The sequence below is a fragment of the Gossypium arboreum genome, chromosome 1 (genome assembly GCF_025698485.1).
Source record: "Gossypium arboreum isolate Shixiya-1 chromosome 1, ASM2569848v2, whole genome shotgun sequence".
NCBI classification, from domain to species: domain Eukaryota; kingdom Viridiplantae; phylum Streptophyta; class Magnoliopsida; order Malvales; family Malvaceae; genus Gossypium; species Gossypium arboreum.
Genome location: NC_069070.1, coordinates 28332312 through 28359209, shown reverse-complemented (window position 1 = coordinate 28359209; position 26898 = coordinate 28332312). Strand labels below are relative to the sequence as shown.

At 34.2% G+C, this 26898-nt stretch overlaps 1 pseudogene; it reads right to left on the bottom strand.

Annotated features, from left to right (window-relative positions):
- Nucleotides 1-16519: 16519 nt before the first annotated feature.
- On the bottom strand, nucleotides 16520-18219 carry LOC108463659 (heavy metal-associated isoprenylated plant protein 30-like; annotated as a pseudogene).
- Nucleotides 18220-26898: the final 8679 nt, after the last annotated feature.

Sequence of the window (26898 nt, the reverse complement as noted above, 5' to 3'; positions counted from 1 at the left end):
CCTCTATGGCTGCAGGTTCAGACTTTTTACAATGTGTGAACCTCTCAAAAGGACAACTCATTGACGCAGCCGCCGGTGGAACTTTAAACAACAAAACACCTGAAGAGGCTTATGAATTTATTGAAAAGATGTCACTGAATAACTATCAGTGGCAAGTCATGAGAACAAACCTGAAAAAAGCAGCCGGTGTTTTTAACATCGACACGGTTGCTATGCTATCTAACCAGGTAGAACTATTAAATAAAAAGATTGACGGTTTGTATGGTTCTACTCAGGTACATCTAGTGATAAGGTGCGATTCAAATGGAGGAGGAGTACACACAGAATATCAATCCTTCAACCCTAGCACCGAGGAGGAACAAGTTCAATATATGGGTAATAATAATTCTAGACCTCAAAATAACCCATACAGTAACATTTATAATGCAGGTTGGAGGAACCATCCCAACTTCTCGTGGGGTGGCCAAGGAAATCAAAGGCCACAACATCCCCCAGGTTTTCAACAACCACTCTACCAGTAGGAAAAGAAGCCGAACCTTAAGGAGATGCTAACGAAATTCATCTCAGTGTTAGAAAATCATTTTCAGAATATCGAAACAGCACTTAAGAATCAACAAGCATCAATCCAAGGGCCCGAAACTCAGATAGGCCAGCTTGCTAAATTGATTTCTGACCAACCACAAGGTAGTTTGCCAAGTAATACTAAAACTAACCCAAGGGAGCAGCTTAATGCGATTACCATTCGAGATGATGAAGGGTTAGTTGAACTTAAACCAGACTTGAGGTAATGACTTGTGGTAAGTAAATGTAAGGATGAGGTGGACCACAGTGAACAAAAACCGGTAAGTAGAGAATATAAACCTTGTGTGTCATATCCAAGTGCGACAAGGAAAGACCACACAGACGAACAATTTGGTAAATTCCTTAAATTATTAAAGAAATTACATATTAACTTACCGTTTATTGAAGCTCTTTCGCATATGCTGAATGCAGTTAAATTTTTAAGGGAGCTTTTAGCGAATAAATGAAAGTTGGATAAGGCATCGCATGTGGAGTTAAGCTTAGTTTGCTCAGCCATTCTACAGAATAAGCTACCCAACAAATTGAAATATCCAGGGAGCTTTAAGATTCCTTATTTAATTGGTAGCTTAGATGTTAATAATGCATTTGCTGATTTAGGGGCAAGCATTAACATCATGCCCTACAAAATGTACAAGCAACTAGGTCTTAGGAAACTCAAACAAACTAGGATGAGCATTCAGCTAGTAGATAAAACTATTAGATTTCCTAGGGGTACCATTGAAGATGTACTTGTCAAAATCGATAAGTTTATATTCCCAATTGATTTTGTTGTTCTAGACATGAAAGAGGATAGTGACATGCCATTGATTTTAGGATGACCCTTTTTAGCAACTGCTAGAACTATTATTGATGTTGGTACAGGTGAACTCACACTTCATGTGGGTGATGAAACAATCACTCTTCAAGCTCGAAATTCGAGTAACACATTGAATATCGAGGGTGGTTTTATAAATCATGCTACTAATACTAATCATGTAGTGCAACCTTCTTTGAAGGAAACACATTTGAAGATCATCAATGAGCCATGTTCAAGTAACAACAAATAACCCATCTATGAAGAGCAAAGGCTACAGATCGAGGAACTAGATGAATGGCGGACACAAAAATCGAGAACACACGATAAACCGAAACCACACCATGACGGACTCAATGATTTATCAAATCAACTTAAGGTTGGAGACAAATTATTATTAGATGCGGCAGACCCTCATATTGCCACTCCTGAACCCAATAAAGCAATCCTTTTTACGGTACTTAACATTTTCCCATACGGTACAGTCGAGGTAAATTATTCCAAATTCGTCACTTTTAAGGTAAATAGTACTCGTCTAAAACCTTTTTTTGATAAAATTGATAGCAGGAATGAGGAGTGTCAACTCCTTGAACCACCATGACTATGCAAAATTGAGGTAAATCAAGCTTAAACTATAAATAAGCGCTTCTTGGGAGGCAACCCGAGCACTAACGGTGTTGATTTCTTTAAATTTTAGTTTTTAACATCTAAATTATTAATTGAGTCCTTGAACACAGTTTTCCTAAATCCACACGGCTAGGCACATGGGCGTGCCTTAGGCTGTGCTCATACCATGGGCAGCGACATGGCCGTGTGAAAATAGAGCAAAATTCTTCCCAAAACGCGGGATTCGACAATCCTGCCAAATCAACACGGGCGTGCAACACACCCGTGTGTATAAGCCGTGGTAGAAACTAAGAAATTAACATCAGCGTGTGACACGCCCGTGCCCACCACCCTGGTCGAAACTGTCAAAATAACACGGGCATGCGCATATATACATGGGCGTGGGAGAAGCGAACGAAGCAGGACACGGCCGTGTGCACCAACACGCCTAAAGAACACAGGCGTGGGCCGAATTCCAAACGCGCCCAAATTTGAAAACCACGAAACACACGAGTTGAAATAAGGGCACACGGGCGTGCCTCATGGCCGTGTGCCCCAATATCTATATAAACCCCCACTATTCATCATCCTCTTTCCCAATACCCTAACTTTAGCTGCCGCTCTCTCCGCCGCCGTCGCCACCTAAAGCTCCGACCATCACCCCAAAATCTACCATTTCTCCTCCCTTTTCCTCTATACGCATCAAAATCTTCTCTCTTGTCCTCATTTCCCTACATATTCCTTCCTTCTTCTTTTTTTCTCCATACTACAAACCTCCATCGTCGCACTAGCACCACCACCGCCGTCATCCGCCACACCCCTCCCCTGTCAAGTACCACCATCGTTCATCAATCGTTTGTTTCCCTTTCACCCCATTACTTTTATTTCTTTTACTTCTTTTATTCGATTTCTTGACTTATAATTATTTTTCTGTTAATAATTTGCATGCTTATTAACCCTTATCTATGTTCAGTGATTTCCAATTTTACTAATGATAAAGATTTACTTAGTCGTTGTGTTTTCATTGATCTTTATTCTTGCTTGATTTGCCTACTTGATTAGGATTATTAATAGTATTATCCATTGTCACTTGATTGGTCTTTTAGCATTCACTTGGTTTAGCCTTAACATTATTTCCATATTATATTTAGTTGTTGATTCATATGCAATATCACCATGTTTTTCTTTTAGCATGCTTGAATTTGTGTCCATATTATCTTACGAGCAAGTTATTATTTTTGGATTACTCAGATTTTACTTGAAGATGTGGGGATTATTGATTACTTAATCTTTCACTCTTAGGCACACCATGACAAACACTTGTGGGAAAAAAACTTCCGTCCTCGCCTCGAAGAAGCGAAAAGGAGCAGCATCCTCCTTGGGTCCTACTAACGAGATACAACACCTATTCCTCTAATTTCCACTAGGACCCCAAAAGGAACTATTCTAGATACTATGGGCCCGACCCCTAGTTGTGGGCCGTTGCATTGATTGGACTGCCCTAGAGCAGATCCAACTCGCTGACGCAGTCCGGGCTCTCCTAACTACTGACTGATGGGGGCTCTTCTTCGAGATCGTCAAGCCGACATATCTCAAGCTCACATTAGAACTCTGTTCGACCTTCCACCTTCAAACCATTATGACAAAGTTCGATGATCCCAAAACAGTCCAATTCCATCTTGGCGGTTTAGTTCGCCAGTTGAACGTGCCTGAGTTCAATGTCGCATTAGGACTATATACGGAGGAGTTCATGAACGACGACGACTTCGACAGTATCCATCGCCACATCCATTATTCTCCTTCAAATTGCTGGAAGGCCGTAGTCCCTGTTTCGGCTATTTATGACCCTAGCTGCTCCAAGGCATCGGCTCTCGCCCCATCATTGAGATACTTACACACCATCCTAGCCCACGCCCTGACAGGATGACGCGAGAGTACCGGTGTCATCAACACTAACGACGCCTATTTTTTATGGAGCATGGCGCATGAGCACGTATTCAACCTCGTTTATTTCATTGCCCTTGCCATTCGTCATCAGACAGAGCGGCATAAGAATTGAGTCCTTTCTATCAGCCCTTATGTGACTCGCTTGGCGCGGTACTTCGGTCTCCTCAAAATGGTGGCGCAATCATCCTCCGTCACCCTCATTGGTCAAATGTCCTCATAGGGCATCTCGAGTATGTTCCATATGAGGATGATCGAGCGACAACGTGGATTTGATCCTCCTCAGTACCGCCTCGTCTAGTCAACCGAGCAGGAGGACCTAGAGGACATTACTGATGATATCCCTCCACCTCATGAGGATCTACCATCTCAGCCACCACCTATTCATAGTCCAGTTCATGCGGCTGCTTCACTCTCTGACATCTCTGAGCGTCTCACTCGATTTGAACAGCAATGTTTTTAGCGCTTTGATCACATTGATGCAACCTTACATCAGATTTGTCAGCACCTTCACATCTCATCGCCACCCCCACCTCGCGAACCATTTGGCGATGAGAATTTTTGAAGACTTTTATTTATTATTTTTTACTTTTATCTTTATTTGTCTTTGTAAATTACTTTTTATTTTATTTCTCTTTAATACTATTTTTACTTCATCTTTAGGTTTTACAATTTATATTAAGTAATTTATGTTTTCAACCATTTCTTTACGAGTAATCATGCTACTTTATATTTCCTAAAGAGTTATTGATTCTATCGCAGTTACGAAGAGCTCTAAAGCTCACTATTACTTAGGAATTTGCAACTCCACTAGAAAAGGTCCTCCACGACTGCCATGCCCTGCTCGACCACGACCATAGCTACCATCAGTTATAATATTCTTTTGGCACAACACTTGTGGACTAATAACCTCTACCACCACCGGAGTATCCTCATCCAATCTCACCCTTGCCTTAGCCAATTACTTTCTATGACTCCAATTCAAGGATTCTATTTAACATTCAGGAAGTTTCACTTCTCTCCCTATCTTATGATCTTATATCTATATTTTTCAGTGAATCTATCTTTGTACATTGAGGATAATGTACATCTTAAGTGTGGAGGGGAGGGGTTATTTATATCATTATCAGAAAAATCCCTGAATTTTGTCTTATTCTCACGTGACTCACTCATATCACTATTAGAATGAATTTTGATTAATTTATGATTTTTATTGATATGTCTTGAATTAAGACATAGACATTTATGCATTGATTGTATAAACTTTAAGTAATTAGAGAATCAAGCATGATAAGTTGATTTTTGAGAATTAAAAATTGCTAGTTTATTTCCCCAAGTTTGGGTATTATCTTGAAGTCGAAATTCACAAGATTAGCATAAAAAAGCCAAAATTTTTGTGAGATCTTGATCCCCTAGAGCATATATTATTTCTTTCATGCTCACTTTTATTGTTGCTATTAGTGCGTCAATATTGATTTATTATTCTAGAACTTGCTTCGATTATGCGAACTTGCTTCGATTATGCATGTCAAGACCACACCATTGATTTGATATGTCGAGATGATAAAGGCACTTAGGTTTAACCCACTCACTCCATAAAAGTCTACCTTCATAATTAACCCTTAGTGAACCCTTTTGAGCCTAACAAGCCATTCATTGATTTACCCTCAATATTAACCCATAACTCATTTTTTGTTGAAATCCCCTCAATTAATTTGATCCCTATTTTTGTCGAGATTTGATTTGAATAAATTGCTTAGCTATGTTTTATTTTTAATAGTTAGCAAAGTTCTATGTTACTTGATTTGTTCTTAAAAAAAAATCGAAGTTGCTGCAATTGAGATTTGTCGTCTAGCATATTATGAAATAATGTAATGCTTGGATTAAAATGATGTTATCCATGAAGAAAAACTCAATTCTAGGATCATCTAATTAAGAATGTAATTTGTCAGTTTTAGTATTTTTCTAGTTAGGTAATTTTTCAATTCAATCTCGATTCTAACCTTCTCTTTCAGCTTGTGACCACACCCCCAAACCAAAGCCACATTACAACCATCTAAAGACCTTTTGATTGATGTATCATCTCAATATATAGTGGTGGAGATTTGATTTTCACGCAAGCCTATGGTAATAACTTTTCATATTGATTGTTGAGTGCTAAATTTGTTGTCCTTTAACACCTCAAGTGATTTGAGTGAATCTTTAGTGAGGATGTTAAACTCTGTAATATTTTGAATCAAAGGTGATTACTTAGATGAGGGGAGACACCTTTGTTTTGGTGATAAAATGCTCAACTTGGAATGTTTGAAACTTTGATATTCTTCTAGTTGAATTCTCAATGTCTGATTACTTATGGATTATTTTGAGATATTATTGATAGGAATTATAAGTTGAGAAAAGTGAATTCTTAATTGTGAATTGAGGATTTTGCTTGAGGAAGCAAATGCTTAAGTGTGGGGGTATTTGATAAGTCGTAATTTATACATATTTTTATCCCATGCTTAGAACATTTTTGGATGAATTATCATTAGTTTTTTGGAATTTGATGCTCCTAATCCTTTAATTTCATGTTTATACTTAGGTGAGCATAGGAGAGTAAAAAGAGCGAGAAATAGGGCAAAAATAGAGAAAATAGGTCAACGTGGGAAATCAACACGGCCTGGACTTCCTCACACGGGTAGACCACACGCCCGTGTCTATTTAGCAAACTTTAACATGGCCTAAGCCACCCCACACGGGCATGGCACACGGCCGTGTCCCTGTCGAGCCCAAGTCTAGTGCTACTCAGAAAAGGCCAATTTTGAGGGTTTTGAAGCATTCTAAAGCCTATAGAAACACCCAAGGGGGGCATGTAATACCTCAAACCCGGCCCAGACGCTATGGCCGAATCTGGTGTGTCACATTGAAGTGTTTTACTAAAAACCGTGTTTTCATTTAAAACCCTTCTTAAAATAAAAGAAACCTTAATTAACTTAAAAAAAACCTTTCAGTTACGAAAGCCTTGTTTAAAACATTTGATTTAAGAAAACTTATCATTTAAAAATTAAGTTGCGGAAACATAGAAAACATACTATAATTTAGGAACATGTGTTCAACTTCTCGTAATTACAATGAAAATAACAATAATTCAAGTATTAATAACATATTGAAAACCTTATTACAATCTGGTCTAAAAAATACTTAATAAAATAAAACTTATAAGCTTAAAAAAAAGTTCAAATTTGTCTTGCTAGCTGGCCACTTAGAGTCCCTCCATACATCGAACCGTCTACTGAGCATCACCTGAAAATAAAATAAAAGAGGGGGTGAGTTTTCGCAAACTCAATGTGTACTACTTTTGAAGAAAATCAAGCATTCAAAAAAAAAATCATACATGCAATGCAATCCCATCCAAGTTATCCATCCGCTACACACCAGCTCCGTCCCCCGTCACACCATGTGGGGATATAAATATCGACCCACCAAGCCTTCACACCAATGGTAGCCCGATTGTCAGACAACCATGCGATCCTCATATACTTCCTCCACACGATAATTCCCACCCCATATGCAACCTAAGCAGAACATCAAATGTATGCATGTCACATCCACAAAACTTACATTCAACACCTAAGGGTATTTTGGTCATTTTCGCCTTTATGGGCATTTCGGTAATTTTCCCTTAATTACGGTATTCACTTATCTTGGCCCATGAACAAGCCCCGCGAGCTAAGGTGAATGAATACTATGCACCAGGTAGGATTCTAGAGAAGAGGAGGTGGGTCATTAAGACCGCTTAAGTACCAAGCTCTCCCAAGATCCTATCCTAGACATGCATATACCCGTTGCCACACCTTAACCCTATGACTTGTACATGGTCTCAATTAAATTAATTAAGTTTTATGTAGACAACACATATTAGGCCCAATACCCCTACATACATGCATATGGCCCATTAGGCCCAATCTCATTCATATGGCCCATTTCATATTCTTATGGCCCACTAGACCCAATTCACATTCATATTGCCCATTAGGCCCAAATCATATTATACTCATGCTCACATACAAATTTTCTAACATATAGCATCACTTATCAATCTTTTCCTATTATGGGCCCGACAGCCCATCAGGCCCATTTGGCCAATTCTCAACCCAAGTCCACGGAATCGCCCGTGGGCCTCAGGCAACCTATTGGTTTCCTCTTCACGAGTGTTCGCGCACTCGTGTGACTACCGTAGCCTAACTTTTGGCTTTTTGGCATTTCAGCTTTTTGGCATTTCGGCTTTTGTCGTTTCATTGTATGTGTGCAGTGTATGTATACACCTGGTAAGCAAGCACAATACGATCTCCTTAGCCCAAACCTACAATCGATATCACTTAAAGATTAACCTCACATACTTATCGAATACTTTACCAAAAGCCAGAATCTCACCTTAACCTTACCTTGCGCGATAAGTATAACAGCCCCTTCACTAACCACGACCAACTCTTAAATCTACACCAATCGCAACTATTAAAACCAGAATAATAGGTGACTCGTATCCAACACAAGCCCCCTTACCTTACTATGGCCATTCGGCCAACCTTAGCCAATGGATGAGGAATACTTACCAAAACCGCAACACCTAAGGAGCAATTCGACAATAAGCTAAGATCTGAGATTCGATACTAATTCCCTACTACAGTTGATTAGAAAGAGTGAGGGGAAATATTCGATACTTAGCAAGGAAACCGATTGGAAGAACAATACTTACACTAGATTTGACCGAAGTAGAAGGAGTAGTGATTGCACTAAGGGTATTCGGCCAAAGAGGTTCGGCCCTTTACAATTTTGTATGGCAAAAGAGTGTTATTCGGCTCCGAGGAAAAATAAAGAAAAGTTAGCAATGAGGTAGAGGAAGAATAGAATTTAGCATAAGGAAGAAGAAAAAGAAAAGAAAGGCAGAGTATTTTCGACTTTTAGAGAAAATAGTTCTGGTAACAGGGTGAAGGAAATTTGGTCATTAGATTCATACCTTAGCATTCGGCACCTATTTATAAGCCTTATAGCCGAATTTTCCCATTCCCAATTCCCCATTCGGCTCCATCACTTCTCCCTTCTCATCTTCTCGTTTTTCTCCCTGATAACCCCTTGATCTTTTCCTTAGTTTTCTCTCTTGAACACTTCCCTTAGAGTCCACTTTCACGCCACTTCCATCCTTCTAGAAGGCCAAAATTAAACTTCTAAAAACACTAAGCTAGGATTCAAACCTTGGACCTCCTTGCTAGCTATTAACGCCACCTCCCTACACTCTAAGTGGAGTCACTTAGCCACTCTTCTACAAGGCTTTTTGATACTATTCTCCCCTAACTTTATTTAAAAGCCCAACTACTTGCCAGCCCTGATTCTTTTATTATCTAAACTATAATTTCATTTATTCCTAGGTTCAAACTCAAACCTTAATTAAGACCTACTATAATTATCACATGGCTAGGAACATAACACAATTTTTATCAAAACAGAACACAAAAAAAGTTCAAGATTTCAGGATATTTGGGTTTCGGGATTTTTGGGGCGTTACAGGGCACCTAGAGGAACACACGGAGTGGGAGGCAATGAATTACTTGAAGAAAGCCGATTGATCCATCTTAGAAGCTGGATTTTCCTTCAAGATTGAAGATCTCCCTTCAATCTCCTTCAGGGGTTTTTGGGTTTCTTTATGTTTTGTTATTATTATTCTTCTGAGATGTTTTCTTTTACACATATGAACTAAATTCCTTAAATACCTAAGGGGGATGAAACCTAAGACGGATCTTGTTACTATTTTCTAAATTATATGATAAATACTTAATTTGTTCTTAATTATGTGTTCTTAATTCTTACTTTAATATTCCACGATATTGATTCAAGTATTGATGTGCTTATTCAGAAGAGCAAAAGTCCCCGTCTAAGAGTAGATCTAGCATAATTAAGCGCATTTGATTGCACCCCTAGACATAGGGCGACATAAATCTGCCAGATTAGGGTCAAACCTAATAAGGGAATCTATAGATCGAGTTAATGCAACACTAGGGGTTTTAATTAGAAAGAGATTTCAATTAATCAACCTAGGGTTAGACGTTGTTAGTCTCGAGAGAGATAATAATATAAATTAGGGATTTCTATGGATCGAGTCAAGTGAATAAATCGTCTGGTTCAAAGTCAAATAACAAGTGAAGTCTACGTGGATTGTTCCTTGGGTATTGTCTAAATCAATCAGTTTTCCTAAAAGTATTTCCCCAATTTACTTCCTGTGCATTCTTAGTTTAGTTAATTAGTTTAGATAAAGAAAATCCCCTTATTTTAAGGCTAGATAATAAAAAGAAGGTTAATACTATTACTTTTAGTTCCTGTGGGTTCGACATTCCGGTCTTGCTATAGGCTATATTACTGTTCTATAGGTGCGCTTGCCTTTATCGTGATAATAGTTAGTTTTAAAGTACGATCAATCATAAATATAAAACTTATCATGCACATCAATATCCAAATTTTTCATGCTTGGCTGAATTACTCTTAAGCCCCTAGCAGACCATATTTATCAACATTTTACACATTTAATCCTTCAATTTATAAATTTCACAATTTAATTCTTATTTGACATTTTTGTCAAAAATCACTTTACAAAACATTAAAATCTATCAAAAATTACTCATTTTCCATCATCAAACATTCAAAGATCAAGAATTCATCAATGGAACTTCACAAAATCATCATCAAATTCAGAAATTAGGGTACGGGCTAGCTAGAATACGAAGCAACGATCACAAAAACATAAAAATAATTAAAAACCGAACCAAAATCACATACCAATTGGTCCATGCAATTTTCAAAACCTTAAACTCAACAATGGCTTCTTCTTCCTTTGAATTTCAGTGAGAAAGATGACAAACTCCACTAATTTTTATTATTTATTTTATTTAATTAACCATTAATATACAAATTACTATAATAACCTTTAATTAAACATTATAATTCATCCAATTTATGACTATATTCATCCATCCCATTATTAAATGATAAATTAACATCATAAGGACTTCCAAATTAATAACTCATAGCAATTAATCACTTTAAACAAATAGAATGCAACTTTTTCATTTTACGCGATTAAGTTCTTTTATCAAATTAAGCACTCAAACGCTAAACTTGTTTCACGAAACTTTCACACATATATAATCACATGCTATAAATATCAAAAATAATATTAAAATAATTTTAAGACCTCATATTTCTGGTTTTAAAACCACTATTAAGATTTAGCTAAAATCGGGCTATTACAGATCTAGTTACTTATGCTTTAAATGTGGCTAAAGATATAGATGCAAATCAAGAGAAATCTACTATTCCGAGGTAGTTAGCTATGAAGATTCAAGAAAGTGGATGATTGTCATGCAAGAAGAGATGAAATCACTCCATAAGAATATAACATGAGACCTAGAGAAGCTTCCTAGGAGTAAAAAGTTGTTTGTTGTAAATGGGTATTCAAGAAAAAAGAATAGACTCTAGGAGTTGAAGAACCCAGGTATAAAGTAAGGCTGGTTGCAAAAAGCTATAGTCAGATTCTAGGTGTAGACTTCACAAATGTGTTTACTCCAGTTGTTAAGCACAGTTTGATTCGAGCCTTGCTTCGTATTGTGGCCATATATGATTTGGAGCTTGAGCAGTTAGATGTAAAAACAATGTTCTTGCATGGAGAACTTGAGGAATATACTTATATGCAACAACAAGAGGGTTTTATAGTTTTAGAAAAGGAGGACTATGTTTGTTTGCTGAAAAAGTACCTTTATGGCTTGAAACAGTCACCTAGGCAGTAGTACAAGAGGTTTGATTCATTTATGACTACTCATGATTTCAAAATAAGCAGCTTTGATAGTTGTGTTTATTTTAAGAATAACAGTGATGATTCATTTGTATATCTACTCCTCTATGTTGTTGACATGTTGATTGCAACCAAAGATAAATGAGAGATAAAAAAGGTCAAAGGTTAGCTTAGTAAAGAATTTGAGATGAAAGATGTAGGAGCAGCAAAGAAGATACTTGGGATGGAGATTCTTAGAGATAGAAAAGCATGAAAATTGTACCTAAGACAGAAATGGTACATTGAGAAAGTTCTTTTTAAGTTTAATATGCAAAGTGCCAAGCCTGTTAATACTCCATTAGTAGCCCACTTCAGACTTTCATCGGCTTTGTCTCCGCAATCAAATGATGAGATTAAATACATGTCATGTGTTCCATATTATAGTGAAATGGGATCTCTTATGTATGCTATAGTTTGCTCACGTCCAGATTTATCATATGCAGTTAGAGCAGTTAATAAATACATGGTGAATCCTAGTAAAGAACACTGGAAAGTAGTTCAGTAGATTTTCAGATACTTACGAGGTACTACTGATATTTTCTTATAGTTTGGAAGAACTAGAGATGGAGTCATTGGGTATGTTGATTCTAATTTTACCAGAGACTTTGATAAAAGAAGATTTCTCACAGGGTATGTCTTTACTATTAGATGTTGCACTATTAGTTGGAAAGCCACTTTGCAGGCTACAGTTTTTTGTCTACTACTAAAGCTGAGTATATGGCGATTGCTAAGGCTTGTAAAGAAGCTATTTGGTTAAAGGGACTCTTTAGTGAACTCAGTAAAGACTTTCAGATCATTACAATATTTTGTGATAGTCTGAGTGTCATCTTCCTTACAAAGGATCAAATGTTTCATGAGAGAATAAAGTACATTGAAGTTCAGTATCAATTTGTGCATGATATTATTGCTTGTGGTGATATTGTTGTGAGGAAAATTAGTACTCATGGTAATCCTATAGATATGATGACTAAGTCACTTCTTATAACCAAGTTTGAACATTGCTTGAACTTGCTTGGTGTTCGTTATTGAAGAATACCCCTTTAAGGGTTTCGCGGAAGAGGTGGAGAACCTGTTCTTTGAGAATTTGTGTCAAGTTGGAGATTGTTAAAGTTGTATGACCCAAAACTTTGTTAAAGAAATAAAATACAGTAGCAAAACAATGGGATCTTTGTAGGGCTTAAGGTCGAGGATCAAATTTCTCTTTTAAATAGATGTAATCGAAATTCCTCTTGTATCATTTAGTTTTCAACATTAGTGAATTTCTCCTCCCCTGCCCATGATTGTTTTCCCAAAAGGGTTTCCACGTAAAATATGTGTGTAACACCCCTAATTTGATCCAGCACCTGAATAGGGTTATGAGGTATTACACAACATATATCATTCATTTTCATACATTATTCAATACAACCACATTGTCCCTTATAAAGACCTACGAGGCCATAAACATGCTTTAGAAATGGTTCGGGACTAAACTGATAACATACGATAATTTTGGAAACTTTAAAATTTTTCATATAAACAGAGCTCACACGACCGTGTGAACAGGCCATGTGCCTCACACGACTAATAGACACGCCCGCGTCTTAGGCCGTGTGGAAACAGGGCATACATACTGACTTGCATCACACAGCTGAGGACACGTCCATGTGCCAGACTGAGTGAAAACTATAGAGTATACCGACTTCGATCACACGGCCAACCACACGTTCGTGTGTTTAGCCCGTATGCCCTTCTAAATGACCACACACGCCCATGTGCTAGGCTGTGTGCCATTTAGGGGGTATACTAACTTATACCACATAGCCAGTCACACACCCGTGTGTAAGACCGTGTGGAGCATACTGACATCAATTCAATTTCAACACCAGGGGACACACGGCCGTGTAACCTAACCGTGTGTCACACACGGCCGTGTAACCTAACCGTGTGTCACACACGGCCGTGTAACCTAACCGTGTGTCACACACGGCTCAGACACACGCCCGTGTCTCTGCCCGTGTGGACAAAATAGGCCATTTGCAAAGCTAATTTGCCACCCTTTTTGCACATACCTAAGAAAACTCAATTGGTACCATTTTAAGTCACAAATATACAGCCAAAGTTCATCAATCAATATATAATCATACCATATTCATTTCAACTAAATTCAATACTCAAATCCATACCATTTACCTATTCAAATACCAATTAATTTATCTTACTTTACTAAGCATAATTCACATATATAATTCATCTAACTAAACCAATTCAATATATACATCATAACTTTTACCACATTCATTGAGTATAGGTCTTTTACCAAACATTAAAATAGAACCATTACACATTCATAAAACATCATCAAATTTAACATCTTATGCCAACACAAATGGCCAAATACACATCCATCAAACAACCGAAATTGACACAAGCCTATACATGCCATTTACCATATATACATAACTTCAAAAGTACCAAAATAGATGATTGATAGTGTGATGAAGTCTCTGGCAATTCTCGGATCTAGGCTAGCTTCGTAGAACTATAAAACATTGAAAATTAAACAGAGTAAGCTATAAAGCTTAGTAGGTCCGTATGTGAATATAAAATAATCACAACATGCATTTGCAATTCAAAATGGATAATATCATAAACATTCAAAGCATCAATCATGAGCTATCATAGAATTTATCCTTATTATGATTCATGAGTTCTCAACTTCATCTAACTCGATATTTGAATAGTTTTTTGTACATACCTGTATCGATACATTTCTATTTCTCATCAACACTCGTATCAAACCTATATGGTTTACCAATGCTTACAATACAAATTCATCGATTTTCTGATGCCGTAGTCCAACTATGGTCTTACACATACATTGCCAAGGCCTTGCCGTGGTCTTTCATTTACATGCCATTACCCGATTATGGTCTTATTATTCAATTGCCATAGCCTGGCTATGGTATTATTCGGCAACTTGCCTTACTCAATTCATACATTTCATTTAATATCTCAACATTTATCCAATAAAATAATTACTATCTCAATTTCATCCATCAAATAAATAGGTACACATTTAAGTTCAATTATACGAACTTACCTTGTATTCGGAATTGTCATATCGGGTCGACTACTCGATAACCTTGCTTTCCCTTGATCTAAATCCGAATTCATTCTTTCTTGATATATATGAATTCAAAATTTACTTATTCAATCACATATTCTTTCAATTTAGTCCAAAAATACACACTTGGGCATTTTTACACATTAGCCCCTAACTTACACATTTAATCAATTTAATCCCTATTTCACAATTATACAAAATTCACACAATTCAACTTAACCCATACATGGAAGAATTTAACATGTATTACTAGCAGCCCATATTTTCAATTTATTTACACTTTTAACCACCAAATTTTACATTTTTACAAGTTAATCCCTATTTGAAATATTTGTCAAAAATAACTTTACAAAACTATTAAATCTATCAATAAACCTTCATAATCTATCACCAATCACCAAATTACTCAAGCATTCAACAATGACAACATGTTAAATCTTTAACAGTTTCAAAATCTAAGGTACGAGCTAGCTAGATTGAGCTGCAACGATTACAAAAACATATAAATAATCAAAAACCGAGCTAAAACCATACCTTAATCAAGGAATATACTAGCCGGAACCTAGCAAGCCTTCATAAGCTTTTCTTTCCTCTTAAATTCGGTCAAAGATAATGATTTTAAGCTTAAATTTGGTTTTGTTTTATTTAATACTACTAATTACCATTATAAACTTAATGAAAAACCATTTAAAACATTCATTAAATGTCCATATATGTCCATTAGCACTACCAATGGTCTAATATAATCATAAGGACTTTGAATTTAACAAACCATGGCTATTAGACACCTTTAACAAGTAGAATGCAACTTTTACATTTTACGTGATTTAGTCCTTTTTCTCAAATTGAGAAACTAAACGATAAAATTAGTTCACGAAATTTTCACACATATCAAATAACATGTTGTAAAAACCAAAAATAATATTAAAATAATTTTCTGACATCAGATTTGTGGTTCTGAAACTACTGTTTTAATTTAACTAAAATCGGGCTGTTACACTGTGTATTTTATTTCTCTTTTCTTATTGCTTTGCGATAGTTCTACATTACCATTATCGACATTTAATTTTAACAACTACTATTTCATACTAAAAAAGATTATTAATAGTTTGCAATGAGGAGTAATCCCACGTTACTGATAAATGTCTAAATTAAAAGGCTTATATAATATTTTATTTAATGAATAGCCATTTGAGGTTCATAATTAGACAATGAAAAGTGGGCTACTTATTAATTAAATATATATTTCACAAATAGATGATTCACATTTGGACTTAAGTTTGATTGTACAAATTAAAATTTTCTAAAATGGATATGAAACAACACACGATGCGACATAGGCCATTGTTTCAATGATCTAATTGGTTATTAAGGTATGACATTGATACATCATGTGTACAACGACCCGACGTGAACCTTTGTTTAATGTAAAGAGACATGTCCTTTTAACATGCCTTTTATCTGTTGCCTATATAAAGAAGTTGATTTGTTTTTGCCCCTTCTTTATGACATATATTCTTAACAAATTTTCTTAACAATTTTCTTAGTAAATATATTTCTTAGCCACATATTCTTAACATTATATATTTCAGAACTGAATTGTTTTTATCAAATAAATACTTAGTAAATATTTTTAGTTTACTTGAAATTTTATGTGCACTATATTTATAATCAATTAATACATATTGATGAAATTCTTTTGTCACTAGAAAAAGAGAGATTACTACAAAAAAAAAAAAGATATTGCAACTAATATTACGTGTTGCCTTTTGCTGTTGATGATGATGGTGATACTGTAAACGGACAACTCTGTTTCATTCATAGCAGTACGTACTTTTTTCTACATGAGACAACAAGCATTGACATTCTCATCGTTGAACATGTTGCTGACCGTGTCATCTCCACGATGAGTCACTGGGAGGTTGCCATGCCTGTGTCCAAGGTTGTAGCCATGCCTGTAATAGTTGTAAATCTCTTTGAACTCATTTGTTGTGTCTTTAAAGTAATCGTCAGTAGATGTGAGGTACAATGGAGGATCGGGGTAGGGCCAGAATTCAGCCCTCTTTCCAGCCCTCCTCACTTGCTTCAGCACCTTGCTCCGGTCGACGTACCCAACAACTGTTACCTTCTCCATTTCTCCATTCACCTCCACCGAATCGATCCCTAACACACCATTTGTAGTATATTTGCTTCAGCTAATGTATCTATTAAACAAGATTTAGTAGTTTCTTCTATTAAAATGTAATGTAAGCATAGAATCTAACAGATAATATACCTCCAAGCTTGTAAATGGCGTTTTTTACTACACTCTCGCAACCAGTGCAGCACATCCTCACCTTGAGGACCACAGTCTGAATGTAAATTCATGCGGGTATGTGTCAGTTACGGATATGCTCAAATTTTTTTAAATTTTCTTTTTCTTATATTTGAAATTTCATTCTTCGAACTCCATGTTTCTATTATATGTTTGACACATATGTGAGAATGCACTAATACTTGGAGAAAACAAAAAATTCTAGTAACATAGCTTTTGATTTTAATACCTAAAGATTTGAGTAACATAAGATTACTCTGCAGGCATGTTTAAATGAAATTAATTGGCCGTTCAAATAAACTGTGTCCTAAACATTTCATTGTAACATGAGAGATAGAGATAAGTTTTTAAGTGACATGCCAAATAAAGGTGACTTATTAAAGGTGAGATTGTATGTTGTCCCTTTCATTTAAAAATAAGTAAATTAGTCTTTGTACGTTATATTAAAAAGTAAATTGGTCTTTTTATTTAAAATTTTTATTCATTTGTATTATTAAAATTAATGTGGCTGATGGAATAATCAAATAATAACATGTGACGTGTCATATGTACCTCATATTGATGTACAAGTACCAATTTTTAACAATAGAAATGGATAAAATATTTAACAGAATGATTAATTTACTCTTTGATGTAATCTACAAAGACCATTTTGTTCAGTTTTTTAATAAAGAAAGCAAAATACAATTTGACACTTAGCACAATGGCCTCCACGATATTTTTACCAAAAAGATTATGTAAATAATAGGAATATCTTGTTTCAAGGATAAACCTTTAACCAAGCAAAGGAAAGCAATGAAGTGTGCCATGAAGAACCATGGTGAAAGATGAAGGTAAACAATTAAAAATACACACACAGACAAACTTTGGGGGATGAAAGGGAAACCTGCAAAGAAAGGGATTGACCCTTAGGCATGTTGTAGTAATTGATGATGCTGCTGTCTTGGTAGGCTAAGAAACAGTATGCGAATGGCATATATAAAAGAGCCAAATGTTGTGGCTCTTAAGGTAGCCATTGAAATAAGTCTGTTCGAGTATATAAAGAGAAGGACAAGGAGAGCAACTGATGAAAGACCTAATCCAATCCCAGCCTCAGCATCTAAGTGTTGGTAACATATTCCAAAGTAATCTAATACTATTCAAAAGATGAATCATTCCTTGTGCTTATATATATTAATAGATCGTGGTTCCCACTAATATATGAAAATTATAATAAATCTTTCCGTAAATTACACCCAAAGTCACTAAATTATTAGTAAGTTTAGATTTTGGTCACTCAACTTTAGAAAAGTACAAAATGATCATTGAACTATTTGAAAGTTTTCATTTAAATTACTAGGGTGTTAAAATTAATGTTGTATGGCCTTCTCTGTTCACACTGCTTGTACCAATTGAAACCTCTCATTTCCCTTTTCTTTTACAGATCAATTTTTTTTTCATGAAACAACTTTGAACGTCATAAACTTATGAAGCAAATCCAAACAACTTTCTTTTTCGATATCTAAAACTGACCATAAGATCGACTTGGTTCTAAAGCATGTTCTTCTACTCTTTGATGGGTACTAATCCACTGTAACATCCCAGAATCTAGGATTAAAAGTTTTGAGGTTTGTGGTTAAGGTCAGTGAGTGGGTTGAACTGTAATGCCCCCACGCCCGAAACCTTCGCCGGAGTCGAGCTTGAGGAGTTACCAAACATAATTTATCAAATTAAGAACTTCAAATCTTTTGTTTCTACATTCACAGCTTTCTAGCTACTCGCATCACAGTTACAAGAAAAATCATATCTCGAGTTACGAAACTTGAAATCAAGATCCGTAAATTTTTCCTAAATCTAGACTCATATATCTATTTACTAACTTTTTTCTAGAATTTTTTGTTGGACCAATTAGTACATTTTATTAGTTAAAGTCTCCCCTGTTTCAGGGTTCGACTGCTCTGACATCTGTGTATTACGAATCAGATATCTCTCTATAAAGAATTTCAATGACTATGAGATTTGTTTCTCTTAAAAATAGACTCAATAAGGAATCTGTACATATAAATAATTACTTATAATTATTTTTTTACAATTTATTATGAATTTTTAAATTCAGAACAGAGGATCCAGAAATCACTCTGGCCCTGTTTCACAAGGTTTCAAATATCTCATAAAGTATAATTTATATGTCTGTTTTTTTTATCCATATGAAAATAGACTCATTAAGCTTCAATTTCATAACTTCCTCATCATTTAATTCAATTTATACTATTTTTAGTGATTTTTCAAATTCATGTCATTGCTGCAGCAATATTCTGTTTTAAGGCAAATTTCATCTTTTCATGAGTTGTTATGAACTAGATAACCTATTAAACTTCCATGATATCAAACATGATCTAAATTTAACCATCACCATGAATTATCAATATCAAACATTTTCTCCACCAATCATGGCCATATCATAAAATTATTTTCACAAAATAAGTATATTGCTATACATGCCATACTTAAGTTTTACAAGCCACTTACCCAGATGAAAGTCCTTTGGATAGTGTGATCGAACCTTCGACCCGTCCCGATTCCCGAGCTGGCTTGTTCAAAACTATAGTAAATAAAGAGGAGGGAGTAAGCATAAATGCTTAGTAAGTTCATATGTAAATAACAAGTAACATAACAATACAAATATACCAAACAACTTTAGCATGGTATCACCAAAACATATATCATATTTCTAAACGTCATTCATCATCTTACTACCTTATCGTTGTGTGTATCTATTATCAACCCGAGGGATTAAGAACATACCTGTCCAAAGTGTCCATTTCACAACACTTACCAAAACGTCGCTTACATCTTAAGTGTTCTTTCATTTCACTAGAAATTTCACCCGTTGAACACATCGGAATACAACTCGGATACACGGATAATTTGCACATAAGTGCCTCATATGTAATCAAGAAATCATGTAACCCGCCCCTAAGTGAACTCGGACTCAACTCAACGAGCTCGAGTGTTCGCATCCATAAGTGAACTCGGACTCAACTCAACGAGTTCGGATGCCTAGTTACATCTCACGAACTCGGACTCAACTCAACGAGTTCGGACATTCGCATCCATAAGTGAACTCGGACTCAACTCAACGAGTTCGGATGCTCAACCATCCTAGTGACATATCACTTGTATCCTAATCTATTCCTAAGGTTCAAACGGGCTTTTTTCCTCGATCTCACATTGCCGTCTTCCATGGAATATCGGAACCGATACTCGGTAGCAATTCATATTTATCAAGTAGTAAACATAATTTGCATATTACTCAACATTAACCACAAAGCATAATATTTCACGATAAAAAAATCAGCATATCATATAATTAACATCAATAACTTAAAAATAACAATTATGCTACATTATTTACACATGAACTTACCTCGTATGCGAAAATGGCTACTTTTACCATTTCGTCCACAACTTGGTATTTTTCCATTTTAGCCCGAATTTCAGTTTTCCTTGCCCTATCATTTAAAATATAGTCTAATTAGGACTCACATTATTCAAATTGACCCAAAATCATATTTTGGCAAAATTATAGTTTTGCCCCTAAACTTTTGCATATTTACACTTTTGCCCCAAAGCTCGTAAATTAAACTTCAGCCTATTTTCTTATGTTTTATGACATGCTGATCATTTTTCCTTCTATGGAAACATCAAATTCTCACTCTAACATGTACTTATGACTATTAGGTATTTTTACCGATTAAGCCCTTTTGCTAGTTTTCGCTTAAAACCGAGTAGCACAAGTTGTCTAACATAATTTAAAACCTCATATTCTATCATAAAACACCAAAATACACAAATTTCACCTATGGGTATTTTTCCAAATATGAACCCTAGGTTGAATTATTGCTAGCATAAGCTTAATCGAGCTAGGGACTCCAAAACGTAAAAATCATTAAAACGCGAGGCTAGAACGGACTTACAATCGAGCTTGGAAGCTTGAAAAACCCTAGCCATGGTTTCTCCTTGCTATATTCGTCCATGGGGTTGAAGATGAGCAAAATTGGCTTTTAATTTTGTATTTTAATTCATTTTACCCCTAAATGACTAAAATGCCCTTACTACTAAACATTCCAAAAATTCCATCCATGTCCAATTTTTGTCCATAGACTTAGAAATTGGTAAAATTTCTATTTAAGACCTCCTAATCAATATTTCAAAACAATTTCATACTAGAAACTTCTAGAATGCAAGTTTTACAAATTATTCGATTTAGTCCCTAATTTCAATTTAAGCACTTTATGCATAAAATTTCTTCACGAAATTTTCACACAATCATGCAATCATATCATAGACCTCAAAATAATCATAAAATAATTATTTCTATCTCGAATTTTTTGTCACGAAACCACTATTCCGATTAGGCCCAAAATCAGGATATTACATGAACATTTGGGTTCAATTTCGCGTTTTAATGTTAGAATGGGTTTGCTATTCTGGTGGTTAGTTGTGTATTAGTGTATCTCTAGATCTCGTGTTTGAATCCCTATAATTGTTTTTGGCATCTATTTGTTTTCATGTTGTTTTATTTTATTTTCAAAAAGGGAAGTTAACTTTAAAACAAAAAACAAGTTTCACGTACTTTACTTTTTTTTTTCTTTTTTTCTTTTCTGTTCCTTTCCCATCCTTCCTTTTTTTTTTTCAATTTTAATTGCGTTTGTTTTTGCTTCTTCTGTTTTACACAATTTATTTATCGTTCTGTCAAAGGAGATCGTGCTTGTATGTTTCGCTTTATCAAAGGTGCTACTTGATATTGTGTTCTAAAGTGTGTGTTCTGAAACGGTTTAACTTCGGTATAGAATTGCGGAAATGTCTTTTGTGTTTATGAAATTGATTATTTTAAGTATCATTTTGTTACTAAATTGTATGGGATTTTGTATGTTTTGACATAATTCTGGGTTACCAAGTGATGGGAATTGTCTCGACATCAAAATCATGAATTTCAGGTTGTATCGGTATGGTTTTGTGACCATACGAGTGGCCACAAGGGCGTATGCCCCACATGGGTAGCTCACATGGCCGTGTAAAATTGTGAATTAGGGTTTTTGGGCAAATTTTGGTGCCACACGGCTTGACCACATGGGCATGTGTCCCATACAAACGTGTGAGATCTCCACACGGACGTGTCTCCTCTGCTCTTTATTTTTGGCATTTTTGGATAGTGAGTTATACGGGTTCCTCACACGGGTGTGTTCCCTCTCCACACAGGCGTGTGTGGCCTTCACATGGACGTGTAGACCCCCACACGGCCTGGGCACTTCCACACGGCAGGGGCACACGGCCATGTGACCCTATTTTGCAGAATTTTATTTTGAGTCATAAACTGTCTGTTATGTGTTTCTATGTAATCTGACCCTAGTTCAAGCCTCGGTAAGTGTGTTTGAGATTCGTTTTAGTTTGGTTCGTGAATATATATGCATTTATGGGCTTTGATTTTATTGCTCGTTTCTGTGATGAATAAGTGTGAGTTTATTATTGTTGTCGTAACTGAATATTAGAATAAAAGTGCAATCAAATATGAATATGTTCAACTGGAAATGTTAATGTCTGTTTCTGTATATTGTCTGCAAATATGTGCATTGTTGCATAACATGAAAATTTTGGGATCTGGCTATGAAGAGAAGGAAGACAAACTTAACAGTTTTAACTGTGATACTTTTATATAGCGGTTTACCGCACTATCCTATACGTATATCAGCTCAGCTGTATACAATTACTCAAGTGGCATAGTTCCACGTTTTAGTGTGTAGGGTGGACGAACCTATTATGGTTCTATGTAGTGTGCATGGTGGACGGGCCTACCATAGCCTTTATGTGGTGTGATGGATGGACAAAGTGGTGTTTGGTTGGTGGGATGGGATTTTGACTTGTGCATGTGTTCGCATCTGAATATACATCTATTTGTCAGAACATTCTGTCTGTTTGTGTGAACTTCTGGTTCTTGGAAATATAGTTAATGTCATGTAATTTGATTTGATGATTGCGTATGACTGGAAAATCATTTCTGTGGTTTGATATTGTATTTGATATACAGATTGAGACTTTTGTAAGTGATATTTTTATGCACATGCTTGTCTGAAGTATTTATTGTGTCACTCCGTCTGTGTCGTCTGTTCATGTTTTAGACTCACACTGAGCTCGCGTAGCTCATCGTTGTAGTGTCTTACCTTTCAGGTACTTTCTGTGTTTTGGAGCTGGACTCGGTATACCAGAGGTCTCAGACAGATATGGTTTGATTCGGTTTAAGTAAAATCTCATAAGTTTTATACGGTGAACTTTAAGTCGGTTTGTAAGATGATTAGACAAAATGTGGACTAAACTTTAGGAACTGTGGATTTTATTTTCGAATGTTTGATGCTGGTTTAATATTGTTTCAAACATAATGAACAAAAAGGTTTCCTTGGTTTGAATTAAAGTTTTTGTTTCCGCCACTTTTGGTGGCCAATGTAACCTTCAGGATTCGGTCCAAACTTCTAGGCCGGATTTTGGGACGTCACATTCACCTTACCAATCGTCAAATTGTCTCTTGAAACTCACTAGTCGGACTTTTTAAAAATTAAATTTAAGAATCCAGTGACTAAAGTGATTTAAATGAAAGTTTTCGAATAATTCAGAGACTATTTTGCAACATTTTAAAGTTGAGTGATCAAAACATAAACTTACTAATAATTTAGTGATCTTAAGTATAAAATTACCCTGAATGGTATGAAAGTCTCATGTTAACGCTGGAAATGTGTGGGTCAAGCTAACATAACATGGCTGATACTAACACATTGAAAAGGGAATATCAGCTGATTTCTGATATGCACGAGGCTTAAGGAAAGATGGGTTTTGATGCAAAAGGGGAAAAATATTTCTAAATTCTCATCTTTTGATACAACGTGCTATGGATATTTTATACAAGCCTTGAGAAATAGGGAACCTTAACTTTTTTGCCTACTAGTAGCCATGAAAATTTCAATCGAGGATTTTAAGACAGAACAAATGCAGTGTTATTCCACACAAAAGAATACAATTAATTCAAGCAAATATTATATATATATATATATATATATATATATCTATGTGTAATATTATCACCTCAAAATAATGTTATCCATAGAAGATTTTATAATTTATGCCATTGTGGTTTATTCTGCACCACCTTTTTGGTTACTGATTTTCACAAGGTTCGATGCTTTTACTTTGTTGTTAAGTTAGTAACAATTTGTTGATTAACAACAATCTTTTATTCTCCTTGCTTTTAAGAGATAAGAACGATAAACAGGAATAAATGTCCCTTCAACTTTATAATTGATTAGGAATATCACCTCCCATTTCATTTTTATTATTTATTTTAATATAAATTTTATTTAAATTTAAAAAATTATAATTGATGTCCAAGACTAATTATATTTTAGATTCAAACCATAGTTAAATTCATGAAATATAATAAAAAATAGTTTATTTTTTAGGACTTTTTAAATTGGCAGTGTGTTTATCTATAATTAGTGTAAAAATAATGATGGTGATGAAATTAGATATTGTAGCGTGAGACAAAAAGAAAACTAAACGTATTACATTGGAGGTAAATACTTATCCAAAGAGACCTTTAGCTTAAGATAATCTTAAGATATCATATTTTTGAAACCCAATAATAATATACCACATCATATTATTTTAACGTTTATAAATAATATAAAATATTAAAAACAACAAATTAATTTTATTACTATTATTTAACTCTAACAAACAAACAAACAAAATTAAATACCCAAAGGTAAGTCCCAAGAGGACTCAACTAAATTTCTAACTTTAGATTTCGTATTTTGTATGTGAGATTCAAGATTGAGGTTTAATAATTTTGTGTGTGAAAGAGTTTATCTCAAATTAATATAATCCTAAAAAGTAATATTTTAGATATAAGTAATAATATATCACATTATTTTTTAGACTGTATGAATAATATAATATATAAAACATCACCAAATTAACTCTTATTACTATCTTTGGATAAATTTATTTTTAAGTCCCAAGAGGAATTAAGACTATATTTTAAATAATAACAAACCCTCATCGTCCGTAAGTCTCAAGAAGAGTTAAGATTAAATTTTAAATTTATATTTTTTGGTGTGATTTTTAAGATTAAGATTTAATAAAATTAATTTATGTTTTAATAAGATTCTAAAACCCTAAAATCTTAGATCTTAAATACTAAACAGTAAAATTTATACTTTAAATATTAAATCATAAATCTTATCCCACTTTAAATTTTAACCCCAACCTTAATCTAGCTCTTTTCCTAAAATTCTAATCATTAAAATTCAAAAGTCTAAATTCACCATATCATAAACCATAAATCTAATTTAACATAAAAATTCATATTACTATAACTATTTGTTATTTTTATTTAATTTATAAAAATTAATTAAGGTTAAAATATTGTTGAAAAGAATTGATTTAGTATTAAAAACGGCATGATATTAATTAATTTTTTTAAAAATGGACTAACACATTTTATTAAAGACTTAAAAGTGAGTTTTAATATTATCCCAATATAATTTAAATTTATAAAGAATATATATTTATATATAAAGCACTTGAAAATTGTAAAGATTAATTACTCTACATCAAGAGAATAAAAATTTCAACGAAATTTGCTTAATAAATGTGTACATAATTTGGGAAAAATATTCTAATCGAAATTTAAGGGCAACCATAAAAATTCAAAAATTTGAAAATTTAAAGATAATTTGAGATAATGTCATTTCGTGTTTACATATTATACACACAAATAATTATATTTATTTAATATAAAATAAATTAATATATTTATTTATTTAAATATGTACAATTAATAAAAATTAAAATTTTATGTGTATATTTCAACAAAAATCAAACTTTAATGTATATATTTGCACAAAAATAAAAATTTATATTAAATTACACATTGAATCAAAGTTTATACATAGTTTTAATTCTTATTTCAAAATTTTATGATGGAAAAATTTTAGAGAAATAAAATATTGATAAAAGAATTAATGAGCAAAAAATAATTTTTTACAATGAAAGGAAATCGAGGAAAATTTAAGGTTGATTGTATAAGGAAGGAGAAAGTTATTTTATCGAAAGATTTTCATTTTTACTTTGATTTTACTTTTACGATGTGCCTCTTTCCTTCTATGGATTCTTTTTTCTTTTCACCTTATTTATATGTAATTTAAAGGAAATAAATTAATAAAATTATTTAGAGATTTAAAATATTTTAAAATTTTAATCTTATATTTTTAAATTGTATCTTGAAATTTCTAGTTTCATTAATTTAATTATTTAGATATAAAATATAATGCGATCATAATTTAAACATTCTGGAAAGTTTTTAGTTTCATACAAATTCTTTCTTTTCTTTGTCACCTTTAATTATGTTGAAATTCATTTCCTATTTAATAGGTGCATATTTAAATTCTCAAAAATAATCTTCTCCACAAACCCACAATATGAATAATGAGAATATTTATTACCAAATAGGTGAAAGTAGGGGTGAACAAAATCCGATTCAATTCAAAAAACTCGATAAAATATCAAATTTTGAATTCAACAGTTCGAGTAATTTGGATCAACTCAAATAAAAGAATTAAGTTTTTCAGTTTAACTCGAATATGAATTACACAATTCGAGTTATC